This window comes from Urocitellus parryii, chromosome 16 (assembly GCF_045843805.1).
Source record: "Urocitellus parryii isolate mUroPar1 chromosome 16, mUroPar1.hap1, whole genome shotgun sequence".
NCBI lineage: Eukaryota > Metazoa > Chordata > Mammalia > Rodentia > Sciuridae > Urocitellus > Urocitellus parryii.
The window spans coordinates 22,779,325-22,786,762 of record NC_135546.1 but is presented as its reverse complement, the minus strand read 5'-3'; the positions used below and the strand labels follow the sequence as shown (position 1 = coordinate 22,786,762).

General features: G+C 40.1%; 1 pseudogene; it reads right to left on the bottom strand.

The window, feature by feature from the left end:
• Positions 1-1,053: 1,053 nt before the first annotated feature.
• On the bottom strand, positions 1,054-1,874 carry LOC144250637 (vomeronasal type-1 receptor 92-like; annotated as a pseudogene).
• Positions 1,875-7,438: the final 5,564 nt, after the last annotated feature.

Here is a 7,438-nt window from a genome sequence, read left to right as displayed (position 1 = left end):
TTGATAATTAAAAACACTTTTATGAGGATGAAATATATATAACATAAACATTCTGACCACTTTTCAGAATACAGTCAAGTGGCCTTGAATCTATTCACATTATTGCACAACAGCCACCACCACCCATGACAACACTCACTTCCTAACTGAATAGAGGTTCTCCACGTACCAAGGGACAGTGCCCCGCTGCCCCCTGTCTTGGTCTCTGGTACGCCCTTATGTTCCTGCTCTGTCACTCTACCCACTCTAACTCCTACCTTCTTTAAGTACATTTATACAATGTTTGTTCATTTGCGACAAAACTGGCTTCACTGAGTAACTTGAGGACTCAGCTAGGAGGCCCTGTGCTCCAGAATATTCTTCCATTTTAAGAGTTGATGATATTCCAGAGTCTGCAAAGGCCATTGCGTATTGTTTACATATTCTTATGGTTGTAGGTGTTGAGTTGTTTCTATGTTTGAATATTTAAAGCATGGTTTTAGGAGCAATGATGTGGACATGAGTGTTTGACTCCCTGCATGTAGAACATGTGTGTGTGTGTGTGTGTGTGTGTGTGTGTGTGTGAGAGAGAGAGAGAGAGAGAGAGAGAGAGAGAGAGAGAGAGAACTGTGTTTGTGTGCTGGATCATGTGATATTTTATGGTGGAATATGTTTAAAAATGTAGTTTGGAAAAATACAGTTAATGAAGATGATGCAATATCTGAGAAGCATTGGAACTGTTGTGTATCTATACAGAGTTTAGAATAGCACAGGTTATGATAAGTGACATTCAACTCACAGGCCCTATTAAGGATCCAGTGAGAAACATGACATCCCCGTAATATCTTGGAGAGGCACATGGTTTGGCTCTCTTTTATGTACTTACCATCCACGTATGGCCAAGTGGATGGTTTAACAGAGGAAGTGAGACTTTGCATTGCATTTAAACCAGACTCTACACACTCTTTCATGATAAATCACTTCAAATTCAGCACAGTTTCTCACCATAACAGAACTTATCCACCACTGGCTACTGAAATGTTTAATGTGTTCTCCCACATATATCTGAAAATACTAATTATTCATTTTTTCAGTACAAATGAACACCAAAGGGCTGAGCGAGGCATAGCTATGGGTCATGAGGATCTGGATACAGTAAAATATTGGATCATCTTTCAGTGCGATTCTTACATAAGAGACAATGCTGTCCAAGATGGACATGACCATGAAGCAACTCATGAGCAGCAGGATTGTTTGGGTGGCCCTCAGTTCTGGGGATGACACTGGAGACAGGCTGGTGCTGTGGAGACACTGGGACTGCCCCTTGTGCCTGCACAGGAGAGCCACCATATATCCATTGGAGAGGGCCATTATTCCTATAAAGGGGACTTCCCTGAAGGTCACCAGGGTGGAGAAGCTGTGACACAGGAAGAAGGTAATGGGAATGAAGGAACAGGATTCAGTGACGTACATAAAGTTGACTGAGGTCCAATTGGGGGTAGCAGCAATGGAGATGAAGAGGTGGCTACTGAAGGATGAATAGATGAACCACAGGGAGAGAAGGAAACACAGGTTGTGACGTGAGGATTTATGTTTGAACTTTGCCAAGCAGGAGCTCCTGGGGCTGAGGGTGATGCTAGGAGGACACTCAGGAGGCAGGTGGCACAGATGGAGAAGCCCCTCATCAACCTGTACAGGTAGATGAGAAATTTACATGTCAGGTTACCCCACCTGTCCCCCTGAGGTGTAAAAATGTCCACAGCTATGAAGCCATTGATGAATAGAAATACCAGGTGGATTAGGACCAGGAGACCTATGGGCAGGTTAGTCGGCTTAGGTCTGTGCCCAGTAATGTGCAAGGAGATGTGCATGAGAAAAATAAGGGCATTGGCCATGACCCCATATCAATGTTTACAGCAGCACAATTCACAATGGCTGAACTGTGGAGCCAATCTAGACCCCCTTCATTGGATGAATGGATAAAAATGTGGCATATATAATCAAAGGCCTTTCAGACACTTTCATTATTAGGGAAAGGGCAACAATAATGTTTAAGTGAATAATGAAAATAAAGAAGATTAATGGATACAAATATTCTTCTTACCTAGATATGGACAATTCTTGTTACCTTGTCGTTGGGGCATGAAGAAGGAAACCACAATCAGATTCACTGGTCTTTTCATGGGAAGGTGACACAGGACCACTGACCTCTCACTTGAAATTTTCTCATGGGCAGAGCACACAGTATGGAGTGGCACCATTCACTCTTAAATTGTGTTATTAAATATAGGACAAGAAAGATTTTATGGGAAAGTTTGATAGATGCCTGTGGCAATGTGAGGTTGCCCTCATTACCTTCTGGGCTATATAAAATTATGGTTTTTAATTCCCCAGAGTCTAGTAATCACAGATCAGTAATATTCTATTTGTTCAGGAAGGTGAGAGAAGAAAACCTGAGTATATTTAGTACAAAGCAGACAGGCGACTTATTACATCCCTGATTGTTGGTTTAGGAGTAAATAGCATATCAAACAGGGAAACGGATATGTAACATGAGCACTGCTGTAGTTACTAGAAGAAAATTAAGTAGAAGCCTGAGATAATTGGCACTTCCTATTGAAAACAGCACCTAACTTTCTGTTTCACAAAGGATGATGCAACCTAGGAAGATCTCCTTCCTCACATTTCACAGAGCACCTTAGTCTTCTTAAATATAGGGGTGAGAGCTGGGTGTCTCAAGCAACCAAAAACCTCATTCCTAGACCTAGTTTGCCCCTTGAAACCTCCTCCTACATTTCAGGTACTCACTCACTATCTCTGTAAAAAAGAGAGGCACTTACCTGGATGGATGCAGAGCACTTGGTGCATCTGAGCAAAACCTGCATGGTTCTAAGGAAAGGGTGCTCTGAGCTCATCTCTCTCTGCAGCCTGCAATTTTAGTGTCTCTCCTAAGGTGAAAAGATCCCACTGGGGAGCACAGAACTATGGAGTCCCCTGGCGAATATTTCACTTTTTCCCTTGATTTGATTCTGTTCTGGATAACAACCATCTGGGGAGAGGTGCTCAAAATTTCCTATGAGTTCCCTTGTCAAAAAAAGTGTGTCCCAATCTTGTAGACAACTCCAAGTTCTTTTACTTGGATTTAAAGTTCAAATTAGCCTGTACCCTTTCCACATGTTGTGATGCCTGGATTCTGGGGGTGAGAGGTCCCTAGATTCTCCTGAGGTTTTGTAGATTCTCTCCCTGTGATTTCTGACAAATGCCCTTTTCCCCACTACATTTTCACATGGACCACCTGGTTTCCTGGATTTCCTGCTCACGTACTCCATAATTTCCATACAGAAAATTCCAGGATTCATACTGCATCAAATAAAAGTGCTCTTGAAACAAAGCAGAAAAAACAGAGGCATATCTGGAGGCTTGGGTTGAGGGAGTAGCAGGCAGGTGGCACCTACTTGTAGGTGAGGCACAGTGTGTGCTGGATTCCACTCTGTTGGGAACCTAAATGATCATCCTTCAGGTTCATCCTCATAAATGGAGACAGGAAAAAGTCTCACTCTTCCTCTGGAAAGAACAATCAAAATGTTTGTTTGTTTATTATGCAATTTATTTTTTTAAGTTGGACACGATATCATTTTATTTTATTTATTTATTTTTAAGGGGTGCTAAGGATGGAACCCAGGGCCTTGCATATGCTAGGTGAGCAATGTACCATCAAGCCACAACCACAGCCAAGTTTCTTATGTTATTTATACAAAATTATATAAAAATCTATTAGACCTGGAAACAAATGGAAGCCCATGACCTACAAACCTAAAATAAACACAAGAATTTTAAGTATACCTTGTGATGTTCCAGGTACTGGAATTAGATGATAATGCTCTGCTCTAAAAAGACCTGTAATCAATGTAATAATAGTTCATCCTGGTACAATAGATTAAAAGATTAGTTATGTCCTGAGAAAAATGGAAAATTAAAGGTATCAAATGAAACTGCAACAAACTAAAAATATAGTATCTCCAATGTGCAATTTCACATTTACCTGGGCAACGTGGCACAATCCTGTCATCCCAGCAGCTCGGGAGGCAGAGGCAGGAGGATCATGAGTTCAAAGCCAGCCTCAGAAACAGCAAGGCCCTAAGCAACTCAGTGAAACTCTGTCTCTAAATAAAATACAAAACAGAGCTGGGGATGGGTCTCAGGGGTCGAGCGCCCTAGAGTTCAATCCCTGGTACAAAAAAATTCACATTTACTAAACTGGATAGATTGGAAACTGTAGAAGAAAGCTTATGGAAACTGCAAAACAGGTTACTATGTATCCATAGTCAGAATAAAAAATTCAAATTAAATTTTTAGGACCATGGATGTAGGTTGGTGGTAAAGTCTAGGCTTAGCATGACTGGGCCCTGAGTTCAATCCCCAGCATCTAAAATATAAATATAAATATATATGATTTAGAACATGCAGTGATCTAAAGTATATTATATGAAAGCTTTCTAACCTATGGATATTTAGAAAGCTGAAATGAGGCCTGGGGTTGTGGCTCAGAGCTAGAGCAGTCACCTAGCATGTTCAAGGGCTGGGTTTGATCTTCAGCACCTCATAAAAATAAATAAATAAAATAAAGGTATGGTGTCCAACTACAATTAAAACACATAAATATTTATTATTTTTACTTATATATGACAGCAGAATGCACTACAATTCTTAGTACACATGTAGAACACAGTTTTTCATATATTTGTTGTATACAAAGTATATTCACAACAAATTGTGTTCTTGTACATGTACTTTGGATAATGATGCCCATCACATTCCACCATCCTTGCTAACCTACTGTTTCTCCCTTCTCTCCCACCCCTCTGCCCTATCTAAAATTCATCTACTCCTCCCATGTTCTCCCTCCCTACCCCACTATGAATCAGTGTCTTTGTATCAGAGGAAACATTTGGCATTTGGTGTTTTGGAGATTTCCTAACTTCACTTAGCATTATCTTCTCTAAAGCTATCCATTTACCTGTAAATTCCATGATTTTATTCTCTTTTATTGCTGAGTAATATTCCATTTTTTATATATGCCACATTTTTTATCCATTCATCCAATGGATAAATTGGTTCCTCAATTTAGCTATTGTGAATTGTGCTGCTATAAACATTGATGTGGCAATGTGCCTGTAGTATGCTGTTTTTAAGTCATTTGAGTATGGACCGAGGAGTGGGATAGCTGGGTCAAATGGTGGTTCCATTCCCAGATTTCCAAGGAATCTCCATACTGCTTTCCATATTGCCTGTACCAACTTGCAGTCCCACCAGCAATGTATGAGTATACATTTTTCTCCACATCCTGGCCAACACTTATTTTTGTGTGTCTTCATAATAGCTGCCATTCTGACTGGAGTGAGATGACATCTTAGAGCAGTATTGATTTGACTTTCTCTAATTGCTAGAGATGATGAACATTTTTTTCATGTTTGTTGATTGATTGTATATCTTCTTCTGAGAAGTGTCTGTTCAGGTCTTTGGCCCATTTGTTCATTGGGTTATTTGGATTTTTGGTGCTTAGCTTTTTGAGTTCCTTATATACCCTAGAGATAATGCTCTGTCTGATGGGTGAGGGGTAAAGATTTACTCCCAAGATGTAGGTTCTCTATTTACCTCACAGATTGTTTCTTTTGCTGAGAGGAAACATTTAAGTATGATTACTCATTCTTGATTTTAATTCTTGTGCTATAGGAGTCTTATTAAGAAAGTTGAGGCCTGATCCCACATGATAGAGATTAGGGCCTATTTTTCTTTTATTAGATGCAGGGTCTCTGGTTTTATTCCCAGGTCCTTGATCCATTAAAAGAAACCTGAAATGAAAAAGAAAAGTGGGGAGGGGGGTTATTTACAGAAAATAAGGCCTAAATTTTTTCAAACCCTTATGAGACACATCAACTAAAATTTCCACAAATTCAAAGACAAAACATAGATGACACATTGTAGCAAAAGTGCTGTCATGGTTTAGATGTGAGCTGTCCCCAAAAAGCTTATGAGTGACACAATACAAAAGGTTTATAGGTGAAATGATCGGGTTTCACACAGCCTTAAACCAATCAGTGGATTAAAGTACTGACAGGGATTAAATGGGCAGAGCTGTGGGCAGGTGGTGTGTGGCTAGAGGAGTTGGGCACTAAGGGCGGCCTTCGTAGGGTCTATCTTGTTAAGGTGAGGATCTCTACATCTGTGTGTATGTGTGTGTGTGTGTGTGTGTGTGTGTCTCCCCCATCTCTGCTTCATGGTGACAATGTCCTGACAATGTTTCTGCCATGATGTCCTGCCTCACTTCAGGCATTTTCTGGTCAACCTTCTTGCTTGGTCCCACATGAGCTTTTGAGGGATCCCTCCCATCCAAAAAAAAAAAAAAAAGTAGTGAAATTTCTGAATTTACATTTTTTTTGTGTGTGTTTCTGCCCATTTTTCATCTGAAAAGTACCCAATAGTGATGGCAGATCTGGTGTCAGAAACCTAGAATTTGTATGGTTTCAGATGATCTCCCCAGAAGAACAGTATTTCTGTCAGAACTGGGCTCCGTGTCTGCTGAAATCAATGATTTCCCTTCTGGAAATAGCCAGAGGATACCCCCATGGCTTGGCCTCCAGTTCTCAGACTCTGAAAAGGAATAGCTCTTCCACCCGCAGCCTGCTCCTGTGGTTTTTCTGTCATGATTCCTTTCCAGCCATGTCACTATTGTGTGTCTTAATGGATTTTCTTCTTGTTCATGCTTTTTGGATTTATGGAGTTTTGTTGATCTGTGGATTTATAGCTGCAATTACATTTGGAAATGTTTTGGCTGTTATTTATTTATTTATTTATTTATTTATTTTGTTTTTTTTTTTTTCTGACTTCCCTAACCTTACATCTCTTACACATATGTAACAGCCCCTGAATGGTCCACAAAATTCTGGAAGCTTTTCTTAATATCCATGTAATTGTGCATGATCCAGTTAGTGAAAATCCTCTCACTTGGTCATTTTTAACACCTTTTTTTAAACAACTTTCTAGATACACCCTTTCCTTGACAATTCCTTCAGTGTATTTTTTCTGAAAATATCATTCTCGAATTATTTTTTTCTTGATTATGTTCCTGGATTTTGGCTGCAGGGTGTTCATTCCAGTTGTTAGTTGGTTGGTTTTCTTTTCTTTTCTTTTCTTTTTTGGTATCAGTATGGAACCCAGGGGAACTTAAACACTGAGCCCCCGTCCCCAGCCCTTTCCATTTTTATTTAGAGACAGGGCCTCACTGAGTTGGCTAGGGCCTCACTAAGTTGCTGAGGCTGGCCTCCAACTTGCAAGCCTCCTGCCTCAGCCTCCCAAACTGCTGGAATAACCGTTATGCACCACCACACCTGGATTCATTCAGGTATTTAATATAAAAGGGTTATTTAAGAATGCTTTTATATTTACATAAAATGTAACA